The following is a 14,491-nucleotide window of genomic DNA, read 5'->3' as shown; positions in this document are numbered from 1 at the left end:
GGAAAGTGAGACGCTCCCGAGAAAGCCTAGGCTCTTCCAGTGCAGGAGAGAGATGACTTACCTCGAGGAATGAAAATTAACTAGATGTGCCAATCTCTCATCATGGCTTCATGGTAAGCGCTTCCGGCTGCCTTAACTTCACAGGCTTCTCTGCAAAGTTTGGAAATACTAGTGTAAGGGCAAGGAGAGAGAAAGGGACATTCTTCTAGAGGAGCTACTTGTACAGGCCTGAAAAGCAGGGCAAAGACTGGGTGTGTCCTGCTGCCTGTTAACTGGATAGCCCTCACGCTTCTGGCTGCCTACCATGTCTTCTCCACATCTCCACCATTCCTTCTATAATACGTCAGGACATGCCCGCACAGGAAAAGCTTCTCCCAGAAGAGGAAAATTAAATATAATTGAAAAATGGCAGGTGTGAGCAGGCCATGAACACACTCGAATGAACACATACACACACACATGGCTTGAAACGCTGACAGCGTAATCCTTTCCTGCCGCCCAGATACATTTCTCCAGACTGCCATTGGGTGTCCGCAGCAGAACGGAGGTCCACAGTACCCTACACATCATCCTCTCTGGCACAGACGAGGACCCCCCACATCCCCTTCACTAGGATAACACCCCAGCCAGGCCGCCTGCAGGAGGAAGTGAGTGTCTGCTGATTACATCTCCACTATGCTGAACAGACAGACGTCGGATGTGTCCCAAATGGCACCTTGTTACATATTTAGAGAACTATGGGTCCCGGTCAAAAGTAGTGCACTTTGTAGAGAGTAGGGTGCCATTTGAGACGCCGACAGTGAGTCACGGACACCGATCTTCAAACCCAGCACGAGTGCTGCTCTCAGACCTAGCTCTCATTAAACAGATAGTGAGATATCAATAAAGAAATAACAGACCCCCCCCCCCCATCGCAAACGTAATAGGATATCACCCCATAAGGCGGCAGCCCGCATTCATATTCAGCATTTCTCATATTAGCGCTCCTATCCTCCCTCTTTCACTGTCCAGCAGATGCCATTCCTGACAGTGACGGTGACGTCTTTATATTAAAGCCTTTCTTAGTGTTACCTTGCTGATAAAAGTGAACCACCGTTAAATTAGTGGCCCGACCCTAGGGGCCGGGAGCCGGGGGTGAGAGAGGGGTTAACGCTCAATTGCCTATCTGGCCCTGTGTGTCTGTCTGTCTCAGTGTGTCTCAATGCGAGGGTGTTAAAGCGAGTTACAGGCAAAATGACAAAGTGGGTTTAGCGGCGCACAAGGAGCGGCGGCGGCGGAAACAAATGTCTCCGTCAGGTGCATTACACGCCGCCGAGAGCTCTTTGTTCTTTCTTCCAGTCAGTGAGAGGAAAAAATGCATGAGCCTGTCTCCTCCTACCCATCTGAGTGAAATTGTTTTAAAAGTGCTTAGGGAAGCTTGTGTGAAAACGTAAATCCAATTTCCATATGAACAATTACCCTGCCGTCAGGGTAGGCAGTTAATTTATTTCAATTTGACTGACTGCTATGAGCCACTGGCCCAGGCAACCAGTCTAGCCATTGTGATCAGGCAGGGCATTGAGCAGGCAGCCATTGATGGAGCTAGCCTATAACACACAGAGACCCAGCTGTCCTGGCCGAAGTATCATCCCCCTGAAACCTACCATGACCAGAATACACTAAAACACACATTGTCCTCACATAAGTGTGTGTGTATGTGTGTGTCAGGGCTTCCGTTAGCCGGTAATATCCAGCTTTTGGCCGATAAAATAAAATTGTCACCGGCCAATTGTCCGGGAGAAGAAAAATTCCATTGCAAAAATGCCTTTTTTAGCCTGTTCATCGATTGAAATAACAGTCGTTCTGGAGCGAGAGCTGCTGCTATAGCTCATCAAACAGCTTGTTCGTTGCGGCTGCAGCGAAATGTGCTTTTATTAGCCCAATCATGGCGCAACAATTCTAAATTCAAATCGCGTGTCAACTGTTTCGATGGCCACGATTAAAAACACTACTATTTTTATTTCTCAACTGATAATTGAAGCGCGGTTTCCATTCACCATTCAAGTGCTTAGGCAACTAAGCAGGCTTCAGCATGTCACACACAATGACGTATGATAATCTCATTCATCCTAATGATGAATGAGAAAGTTGCAGATGCACAAATATCGCACAAATATCATACCCCATGGTTAGAAATCAAACTGGTGCAAACTGATGCAAAAAACAATGTCCTATCCCGGAGCTCGAGTAAATGACATTACTAAGCTACTCCCGAATGTACTACGCCAGGACATGGACATCGATTCTATCATAGTCCATGTGGGTTTTAATGACATTATGAAGGGCAGCTCTGAACAGTTGAAACTGGATTTCAAACTGCTGATTGACTCTCTGCTAGACACTAACAAAATACCCATCATATCTGGCCCTGTGCCCTCTCTGAATCGTGGCATTGAACGCTTTAGCAGGATTCTTTCCCTTCACAACTGGCTACGTGTTTATTGCAGCTCAATGGGTGTAACTTTTGTTGACAATTTTGATTCCTTTTGGAAACAAAACACGTTTTATAAGGAGGATGGGATCCACTCAAATCATTTGGCTTCCTGGATCCTTTCACAGCATTATAAGGCTGCGTTGAGACATGACCCAAGTCCAGCTCAGTTTATCCCTACAATTGTGTCGCTGAGTCATCATAATGCTTTAGAAAATATACATTATACCAGGGGCATTGGTAGACACAATGTAAGTAATCTAATTTATGTCCCTCTAACTGCCCTGAATGCCTCTGCTGATCCAACAGCTATTGCATGCTGCAATCATGTGCCTATGAACCAGATTTATGCTGTTAGCTCTGAGGCGGTGTGCCGTAGTAGGAAGTCCACTGTGTGCAACTCACCCTGCACTAACAAAAATAACATGAGAATCCGACGAGAAGGATATACTGCTCTCCCGGGAACAGGCCCAGATCCCTGTCATTTGCGTGAAGAAAAGACGGAGGAAAAGAGGACGCATATCGGGCTGCCTTTTGAGAATCCGTAGGAGAGCAAGTAAACTCCCACTACCATCAATTCTACTTGCTAACATGCAATCATTGGAAAATAAAATTGATTACCTATAATTACGATTATCCTACCAACGGGACATTAATAACTGCAATATCTTATGTTTCACAGAGTCATGGCTGAACAACGACACGGATAATATAGAGCTGGAGGGATTTTCAATGCACCCGCAGAACAGAGAAGCTACGTCTGGTAAGACGAGGGGTGGGGGTGTGTGTCTTTTTGTCAATAACATCTGGTGCGTGATTTCTAATATTAAAGAAGTCTCAAGGTATTGTTCGTCTGAGGTAGAGTACCTTATGATAAGCTGTAGACCACACTATCTACCAAGAGAGTTCTCATCTATATTATTCGTAGCCGTCTATTTACCACCACAGAGCGATGCTGGCACGAAGACCACACTCAACCAACTCTATAAGGCCATAAGCAAAGAAGAAAATACTCACCCAGAAGCGGCGCTCCTAGTGGCCAGGGACTTTAATACAGGCAAACTTAAATCAGTTTTCCCAAATTTTTACCAGCATGTCACATGTGCAACCAGAGGGAAAAAAACTCTAGACCACCTTTACTCCACACACAGAGATGCATACAAAGCTCTCCCTCACCCTCCATTTGGCAAATCTGACCATAATTCTATCCTCCTGATTCCTGCTTACAAGAAAATACTAAAGCAGGAAGTACTAGTGACTCGCACAATACGGAAGTGGTCAGATGACGCGGATGCTACGCTACAGGACTGTTTTGCTAGCACAGACTGGAATATGATCCGGGATTCATCCAATGGCATTGAGGAGTATACCACCTCAGTCATCGGCTTCATCAATAAGTGCATCGATGATGTTGTCCCCACAGTGACCGTATGTACATATCCCAAACAGAAGCCATGGATTACAGGCAACATCCGCACCGAGCTAAAGACTAGAGTTGCCACTTTCAAGGAGCGGGACACTAATCCGGACGCCTATAAGAAATCCCGCTATGAGCTCAGACGAACCAACAAACAAGCAAAGCGTCAATACAAGATTAAGATTGAATCCTACTACACCGGCTCTGACGCTCGTCGGATGTGGCAGGGCTTGAAAACTATTACGGACTACAAAGGGAAACCAAGATGCGAGCTGCCCAGTGACATGAGCCTACTAGATGAGCTAAATGCCTTTTATGCTCGCTTCGAGGCAAGCAACACTGAAGCATGCACGAGAGCACCAGCTGTTCTGGAAGACTGTGTGATAACGCTCTCAGTAGCCGATGTGAGCAAGACCTTTAAACAGGTCAACATTCACAAAGCCGCGGGGCCAGATGGATTACCAGGACGTATACTCAAAGCATACGCGGACCAATTGGCAAGTGTCTCCACTGATATTTTCAACCTCTCCATGACTGAGTCTGTAATACCTACATGTTTCAAGCAGACCACCATAGTCCCTGTGCCCAATGAAGTGAAGGTAACCTGCCTAAATGATTACCGCCCCTTAGCACTCACGTCGGTAGCCATGAAGTACTTTGAAAGGCTGGTCATGGCTCACATCAACAGCATCCTCCCGGATACACTAGACCCACTCCAATTCGCATACCACCCCAACAGATCCACCAATGACGCAATCTCAATTACACTCCACACTGCCCTTTCCCACCTGGACAAAAGGAACACCTATGTGAGAATGCTGTTCATTGACTACAGTTCAACGTTCAACACCATAGTGCCCACAAAGCTCATCAATAAGCTAAAGACCCCGGGACTAAACACCTCCCTCTGCAACTGGATCCTGGACTTCCTGACTGGCCGCCCCCAGGTGGTAAGGGTAGGTAACAACACATTCGCCAGGCTGATCCTCAACACCGGGGCCCCTCAGGGGTGCGTGCTCAGCCCCCTCCTGTACTCCCTGTTCCCTCATGAATGCTCAGCCTCTGACCGCAAGGCACTACAGAGGGTAGTGCGAACGGCCCAGTACATGACTGGGGCCAAGCCTCCTGCAATCCAGGACCTCTATACCAGGCGGTGTCAGAGGAAGGCCCTAAAAATTTACTCCAGCCACCCTAGTCATAAACGGTTCTCTCTGCTACCACACGCCAAGCGGTACCAGAGCGCCAAGTCTAGGTCCAAGAGGCTTCTAAACAGCTTCTACCCCGCCATAAGACCCCTGAACATCTAGTCAAGTGGCTACCCAGACTATTTGCATTGCCCCCCCCCCCCCCCCCACTGCCACTCTCTGTTGTCATCTATGCATAGTCACTTTAATTAACTCTACCTACATATACATACTACATCAACTAACTGGTGCCCCCGCACATTGACTCTGTACCGGCACCCCCCTGTATATGTTGTTATTTTTTACTGCTGCTCTTTAATTACTTGTTACTTTTCTCTTATTCTTATCCGTATTTTTTTTAACTGCACTGTTGGTTAGGGGCTCATAAGTATTCGGCACGTGTGACTGATAAAATTTGATTTGATTTACAACATTAACAGTGTCTACAGTGTATTTCTGATCAATTTGATGTTATTTTAATGGACAAAAAATTGGCTTTTCTTTCAAAAACAAGGACATTTCTAAGTGACCCCAAACTTTTGAATGGTAGTGTATATTTTCTGGGCAATTTAAATATTGATTGGTTTTCATCAAGCTGCCCACTCAAGAAAAAGCTTCAAACTGTAACCAGTGCCTGCAACCTGGTTCAGGTTATCAGTCAACCTACCAGGGTAGTTACAAACAGCACAGGAATGAAATCATCAACATGTATTGATCACATCTTTACTAATGCTGCAGAAATGTGCTTGAAAGCAGTATCCAGATCCATTGGATGTAGTGATCACAATATAGTAGCCATATCTAGGAAAACCAAAGTTCCAAAGGCTGGGGCAAATATAGTGTATAAGAGGTCATACAATAAGTTTAGTAGTGATTCCTATGTTGTTGATGTAAAGAATATTTATTGGCTGTAACAACTGTTAAATCCCGGTGGATTGATGAGGAACTGAAAAATTGTATGGTTGAGAGGGATGAGGCAAAAGGAATGGAAAATAATCTGACTGCACAACCGATTGGCAAAAGTATTGCAAATTGAGAAATCATGTGACTAAACTGAATAAAAAAATAGAAGAATCTACACTATGAAACAAAGATAAATGACACACAGAATGATAGTAAAGCTTTGGAGCACAGACATTCTGGGGAAAAAGGCAAACTCAGCTCCATCATTCATTGAATCAGATGGCTCATTCATCACAAAACAGACTTATATTGCCAAGTACTTTAATTATTTTTTCATTGGCAAGACTAGCAAACTTAGGCATGACATGCCAGTAACAAACGCTGACACTACACATCCAAGTATATCTGACCAAATTATGAAAGACAAGAATGATCATTTAGAATTCCGTAAAGTGATTGTGGAAGAGGTGAAAAAAGTATTGTTGTCTATCAACAATGACAAGCCACCGGGGTCTGACAACTTGGATGGAAAATTACTGAGGATAATAGCGGACGATATTGCCACTCCTATTTTCCATATCTTCAATTTAAGCCTACTAGAAAGCGTGTGCCCTCAGGCCTGGAGGGAAGCAAAAGTAATTCCGCTACCCAAGAATAATAAAGCCACCTTTACTGGCTCAAATAGCCGACCAATCAGCCTGTTACCAACACTTTTTAAAGTTTTTGAAAAAATTGTGTTTGACTAGATACAATGCTGTTTTACGGTAAACAAATTGACAACAGACTTTCAGCACGTTCAACAAACACAGTACTTACACAAATGACTGATGATTGGTTGAGAGAAATTGATGATAAAAAAATTGTGGGGGGTGTTTTGTTAGACTTCAGTGCGGCCTTTGACATTATTGATCATAGTCTGCTGCTGGAAAAACGTATGTGTTATGGCTTTATTGTGGAAAAAGAGTTACCTATCTAACAGAATACAGAGGGTGTTCTTTAACCTGTAGTGGGATCGGTGTCCCCCCTGTGGGACGGTTAAGCTAACGTAGGCTAATGTGATTAGCATGAGGTTGTAAGTAACAAAAAAGTTCCTAGGATCTGATATCTGATATGGGCAGAAAGCTTAAATTCTTGTTAATCAAACTGCTCTGTCCAATTTACAGTAGCTAATACAGTGAAATAATACCATGCAATTGTTTGAGAGTGCACAATTATGAACTTGAAAATGTATTAATAAACCAATTAGGCACATCTGGGCAGTCTTTTGAACTGACAGTCTAACACTTTGCACATAGACTGCCATCTAGTGGCCAAAATCAAAATTGCACCTGGGCTGATATAATACATTATGGCCTTTCTCTTACGTTTCAAAGATGATGGTACAAACAAAAAAATATGCATGTTTTTTCCTTTGTATTATCTTTTACCAGATCTAATGTGTTATATTCTCCTACATTAATTTCACATTTCCACAAACTTCAAAGTGTTTCCTTTCAAATGGTATTAAGAATATGCATATCCTTGCTTCAGGTCCTGAGCTACAGGCAGTTAGATTTGGGTATGTCATTTTAGGCGAAAATTGAAAAAAAGGGTCAGATCCTTAAGTCTCCAACATAATCCAGGTAGAATCAGGAATTCCCCAGGGCTGCTGTCTAGGCCCCTTACTTTTTTCAATCTTTACTAACGACATGCCAGTAAGTAAAGCCAGTGTGTCTATATATGCGGATGACTCAACACTATACACATCAGCTACTACAGTGACTGAAATGACTGCAACACTTAACAAAGAGCTGCAGTTAGTTTCAGAATCGGTGGCAAGTCCTAAATATTTCTTAAACTAAAAGCACTGTATTCGGGTCAAATCATTCACTAAACCCTAAACCTTGGTTAAATCTTGTAATAAATAATGTGTAAACTGCCTGGAGTAACCCTGGATTGTAAGCTGTCATGGTCAAAATATATTTATACAACAGTAGCTAAAATGGGGAAAAGTCTGTCCATAATAAAGCGCTGCTCTACCTTCTTAACAGCACTATCAACAAGGAAGGTCCTACAGGCCCTAGTTTTGTCACACCTGGACTACTGTTCAGTCGTGTGTTCAGGTGCCACAAAGAGGGACTTGGCTCAGAACAGGGCAGCACAGCTGACTCCAGAACAGAACGGCTCATAATAATGTCCGGAACAGAGCAAATGGAATGGCATCAAACACCTGGAAACCATGTGTTTGATGTATTTGATTCCATTCCACTGATACCGCTCCAGTCATTACAACGAGCCCGTTCTCCCTAATTAAGGTGCCACCAACCTCATGTGCTCCAAAATGACACAATACATTATTTACCATTCATTTATATTGGGCACAAAATAATCTGAAACACAACCAAAACAAAGAGCAAATGCATCCAACAAGTTTGTAGAGTCACACAAACCCAGTCCCAATACAACACATACCCAGTCCCAATACTTTTGGAGCTCACTATAAACTCTGGATTACCAATAAGAAGCTTTGAAGCCATCGATCAGTCATATTGGCACTCCCCAGAAGAAGCAGTCCTCCATAGGAATTTTTTTACATTTTATATTTTAGTCATTTAGCAGATGCTCTTATCCAGAGCGACTTACAGTAGTGAATGCATACATTTCATACATTTTTTCTCCGTACCGGTCCCCCGTGGGAATCAAACCCACAACCCTGGCATTGCAAACACCATGCTCTACCAACTGAGCCACACGGGACAAATGAATAGAATTCGACATTATTTAAATGAATTGTTTCAAGAACAAAATTACATGTATTTAAGTATTTTTGTATTGTATAATATAAAAGTATGCATTAAGGTGTCTGTAATATAATACATCTGGCAAAAAACAAATGTAGACATGAATAAATGCATTTCTATAGCTTCCAAAATATTTGTAACAATGGTGGGGGAGTGCCAAGATGGAGGTGCAGAGGCTTCAAAACAGTGCCCCCTATCAGTCATCTAGTGCAAATCTTTGGTTTACACACCACTTTGTAATGAGCTGGAGGCAGTATGCATTTCGAAAACATATACTTGTGTGTATCGGGGAGCAGCAGAGGTCAGTACGGCCCCCACTTCGTTTTCCGTTCAGGTACAGCACATTTCCTCATTAGGAATGATAGCCTGTTTGTCTGTTTACTGCATCGTCGCTGGTCCCAAGGCCCTAGCTATCTACTGTCTGCCAGCTGGCCACTTGAGTGGAGAGTAGACTACAAACTGCAAGTGGAGTAGCCGACACACTGATTCGCTGCTTGCACACATACAGTACACTCTCTGTCATAGACACACACACACATACACACCGTCCCTCACACCGCAGCAGCAGGTTGGGATAATCTCCCAGTTCTTTCTGGCCTCCTCCCTCCCTGCTGGATGAGTGTCCTCTTCACTGGGACGGAGAGGCTATTTGCTGTGGACACAGCTGGCGTGCAGGGAACCTGATTAAGCACCAGGCCCACTGCAGAAGAGACACACACACCTTCAGCAGCCAGACCCACTGCAGAAGAGACACATACACCTTCAGCAGCCAGACCCACTGCAGAAGAGACACATACACCTTCAGCAGCCAGACCCACTGCAGAAGAGACACATACACCTTCAGCAGCCTGACCCACTGCAGAAGAGATACACACACCTTCAGCAGCCAGAGCCACTGCAGAAGACACACACACACCTTCAGCAGCCAGACCCACTGCAGAAGACACACACACCTTCAGCAGCCTGACCCACTGCAGAAGAGACACACACACCTTCAGCAGCCAGGCCCACTGCAGAAGAGACACACATAACTTCAGCAGCCAGACCCACTGCAGAAGAGACACACACACCTTCAGCAGCCAGGCCCACTGCAGAAGAGACACACACACCTTCAGCAGCCAGACCCACTGCAGAAGAGACACACACACCTTCAGCAGCCAGACCCACTGCAGAAGAGACACACACAACTTCAGCAGCCAGACCCACTGCAGAAGAGACACACACACCTTCAGCAGCCAGACCCACTGCAGAAGAGACACACACACCTTCAGCAGCCAGACCCACTGCAGAAGAGACACACACAACTTCAGCAGCCAGACCCACTGCAGAAGACACACACACCTTCAGCAGCCAGACCCACTGCAGAAGAGACACACACACCTTCAGCAGCCAGACCCACTGCAGAAGAGACACACACACCTTCAGCAGCCAGACCCACTGTAGAAGAGACACACACACCTTCAGCAGCCAGACCCACTGTAGAAGAGACACACACACCTTCAGCAGCCAGACCCACTGCAGAAGACACACACACCTTCAGCAGCCAGACCCACTGCAGAAGAGACAGACACACCAGTAGTCAAAACTACCTCAAAGCTCAGGCCCATTGCAGAATAGACACCAGCCAACTCTCTCAGTCCTCCAAACTCTTCCCACAGTCTTCCCGTTCATTAACAAACAAGTCGACACCTTCCTACAATTAAGAAGTCAGGGAAGGAATCCATTACACACTTTATTGGTTATAATGATTTAACTTCGGTGGCATAAATGCCAATGAGCCATGAAGGTATCATCCTGTGACATAATATGGTTTAGTTTCACCCTTCTGTTTCTGGAGTTTCAAGGGGAATCTTGTCTCCATGAAATATACTGTACATTAAATAGTGTACTGTATATCCTGTTATATCACCCGGAATCCTATTGTTACACAAGTCACACGTACAGTATGGGACGTGCACATGCTGGTGGATTAAAAACACCAAGCTTACACACGTTACAACCAAACCTGACTGGCGCTAATCCCTCCCATTCATCTGTAACGGATACTGCCCAACCCTAAACACTGGTACTGTGTAAAGCAGTGTGGTTTTCAAACAATGACGCACTGAGAGAGACTCTGTGAACAGAGGGAAGTGTGGAGAGAGAATTTGTCCTGACTTGTGAAAGCAGAGTGGGAGAGACGGAGAAAGAAAGAGAGAAGTAGAGAGAGTGTGAATTAGAGAGAGAGAGAGACAGACGGAGAAGGAGAGAGAGACAGACGGAGAGAGAGACAGACGGAGAGAGAGACAGACAGAGAGAGAGACAGACAGACAGAGAGAGAGAGAGACAGAGAGAGAGAGAGAGAGAGAGAGGGGAGAAAGAGAGACAGAGAGAGAGGGGAGAAAGAGAGAGGGGAGAGCTGTGATGATTTTAAATGGCTGTTTTGTGTGGGCTGCTACGTGTCAGTCACACCTCCAGATGAGTCAGTGTACTGATAGACTGAGCGTTTAGGAGTACATATCTACCCTAGGAGTCCAGTTACTGCTGCTGACAATAGCCAGTTACAGCAAAACCATATAGAATCTAGTAACTAGCTACACACACACACAGGTCTAATTGATAAACTGTAGACCACACTATTTACCAAGAGAGTTTTTATCTATATTATACGTAGCCGTCTATTTAGCACCACAACCCCATGCTGGCACTAAGACCGCCCTCAACGAGCTGCACAGGGCCACAAGCAAACAGGAAAATGCTCATCCAAAGACAGCACACCTTGTGGTCGGTGATTTTAACAAGGCCACAGGGCCAGACGGATTACCAGGACGCGTACTCAGAGCATGCGTTGACCAGCTGGCAAGTGTCTCCACTGACATGTTCAACCTCTCACTGACCCAGTCTGTAATACCAACATGTTTCAAGCAGATCACCATAGTGCCTGTGTCCAAGAACGCCAAGGTAACCTGTCTAAATGACTATCGACCCCATAGCACTCACATCTGTAGCCATGAAATGTTTTGAAAGGCTGGTCATGGCTCACATCAACACCATCATCCCAGACACCCTGGACCCACTCCAATTCACATACCGCCTCAACAGATGACGCAATCTCTATTGCACTCCACACTGCCACCTTGACAGAGTACAGGACCCTGAACAGCTTCTACCCCCAAGACAAAAGACTGCCAATAGCTACCAGGACTATCTGCATTGACCATTTTTGTACTAACTTTTTGTTGACTCATCACAAATGTTACTGCTACTCTCTACTATCGATCCTGTTGCCAGGTCACTTTATTCCTAGTTATATGTAAATATCTAACTCAATTACCTCGTACCCCTACACATCCTGACTTGGTACTGGTACCCCGTGTATATAGCCAGGTTATCGTTACTCACTGTGTATTTATTATTACTTTTCTATTATTTCTCTAGTTTCTTTCTCTCTGCATTGTTGGGAAGGGCCCATAAGTAAGCGTTCCACTTTTAATCTACACCTGTTGTTTACGAAGCATGTGACAAATAACTTTTGATTTGATCCAGAGGTTAGAGATAACCACACCTACTCTGCCTACATTCACATCTACCACCAAATCCTATAAAGTATCCTTCTCCCCTCTCATCCCTAATCCGTCACACTGCTGCCTGTCTGTCGGTCTATCTTGATGAGGCCCCCAGAGCAGAGCAGAGAGAGGCTGCTAAACGGAGCCTGACTAATGGCTAAACAAACACCATTATCTGGCCTTGATAGCCCAGCCCTGAACAGTCCAGCGCTGAGTAGACTAGAAATAGTAGAGCCCTGCCTGCAGCTGAGATTCACTTAATCCCAGCTCTCTACCCACTAATGAGGGCCCTTCACCGGACACGCCACAGCCCATTGGGGGTCCACAGGAGCCCACTTGGGCCCAGCCAAGCATGGCGACAAAGCACAGCCAGTGAAAGAGGGTTGGAGGGGGGAATGGAGTGGGGGGATGTCTCGGTCGACTCACTCTCAAAGGGCAACTCTCTACCACAATTTCAGCCTTTGCCCAACAAACAATGCATTCAGGTGAGAAGTTGTGGGTGGAGGGAATTGCTCAGAAATATTCATTTTGGGGGTGGGTAAAATGTTTTGAGTGCGCTTCAAGGCTACGCCCATTCCAATGTGGCTCAAATCTCTAAGGGGCCATACATTGCTAAGACTATTGGTTTAAACCATTGGTTTTAAATAGCTAGTTGGTAGATTTTCTCATAGGCCAACGTGGCAAAATTAGCTACGATGCTGGCGACGGCCAGCTGAGCACGTAGTTGTACCTAATCCCAACACTTTCTCACTTACCAGAAGTCCACTGGCACATTAGGATTATATTAGCTACAGTGGTAAGGGGCAGCGTTCCTGACATCTATTTCTACGTGCTGTGCAAGTTCGAATCCCCCATGGTTGAATTGTTATAGATTTTTTTACGTGATCTTACATTCATTGCAGTATTTTGTTGAGAAGAAAAGTGCAGTCAACACCTAGAAAATGAAGAATAAGAATGAATTTCAAAAGAAAATACGTCTTTCTTCAGCCTTGTTCACAAACACACTGCTGGGGCCTAACAATCCTATTATATTACATATATTTCATGGATGTGTCTAAATGTAGGCGTTGTTTTAATGATCTACTTCAATATGTTTGACTAAAAGACCAGCAGCAGAGTGACATTTCCTTTATAAAAAATCCCCATGTGGGATTTGAACTCACAACCATGAAACTTTACACCAACAGTTTTAGCAGACGAAACCACCAGTAAGTGATAGCGATTGGGGAAAAAAATACATCCAGTTGACAAGACCACCACTGTCATTGATTTCCTTTTACGACGGATGTAGTGACTTATATAAACGTATAATCCTCCTACAACTTGTTTTTTCCCATCGTAAAAGCAAATGGATGTGTTTGAAATGGTAAGCAATAACTTTTGAATTTGGTCGTATGTGGAAACGTCCCTTACTGCCTTTTACATTTTGTGTAACGTCGATCGCCTTGTCAATGAAGCAACATGCTAAATATATTGGAACACTCCACTTACCACAGGGCAAACCCCAAGGCATTTTTTACTTAAACACTTCTAGCAAGTTCTACTCAAAGTCAATGAAAAGTCATTATTCCTTAGTGTTTATGTGGTACTGACTCAAAAGTAAATGAGACTAAATACATTTTAAAAAATGATAACAAATTCACTTTTTTCCCAGCATGCTCTGGTAGATTTTCTGAAATCTGTGTTTTGCCTGTACATTGAGTGAATGATTAAATAAATGTTATACTACACAAAGATTTTTTTAAAAATCGAATCTAATCCAATCATTTCATTTTGCACCTGTTATTGAAATGGTTGTTCCAGTTTAAATTGGCTTAGGTAGTTTCCTCCCACTGTTCTTAACCCTAGCAGTCATTATGAATGCAGGTTGCGGGTGAATACAAATTTCAAATGTTTGATAGCCTAACGCTGGCTAGATTTCAATAGGAATTACACATCACTTTGCAAGCATAATGTGATTAACAGTTAGGGTTGCAAAATTCTGGTAAATTTCCCTGTTTTTCCAGAAATACTGGTTGGAAAATTACAGATTTTTGGTGGGGGAAAGTTTGTGGAATTTTGCAACCCTACTTGAAGGCCTGACATGCACTGTAAACTATGAGTTTCAGACCACTGTATACGGCCTTATGATATCTGTAATGGTTCAATTATAAATCATAATATTTGCCTAGGATCTCACTTGGTGAAGGCCA

The 14,491-nt window shown here is 44.2% G+C and overlaps 1 protein-coding gene across 1 annotated transcript in view; it reads right to left on the bottom strand.

The window, feature by feature from the left end:
• The window catches only part of plxnb2b (plexin b2b), a 182,130-nt gene that overhangs the window by 39,900 nt on the left and 127,739 nt on the right, over positions 1 to 14,491 (bottom strand). The window lies entirely within an intron of this gene.

Source organism: Salmo salar, chromosome 10 (genome assembly GCF_965601325.2).
Source record: "Salmo salar chromosome 10, fSalSal1, whole genome shotgun sequence".
Taxonomy (NCBI): domain Eukaryota; kingdom Metazoa; phylum Chordata; class Actinopteri; order Salmoniformes; family Salmonidae; genus Salmo; species Salmo salar.
The sequence above is the reverse complement of the archived record's forward strand: the minus strand, read 5'-3'. Positions and strand labels throughout refer to the sequence as shown.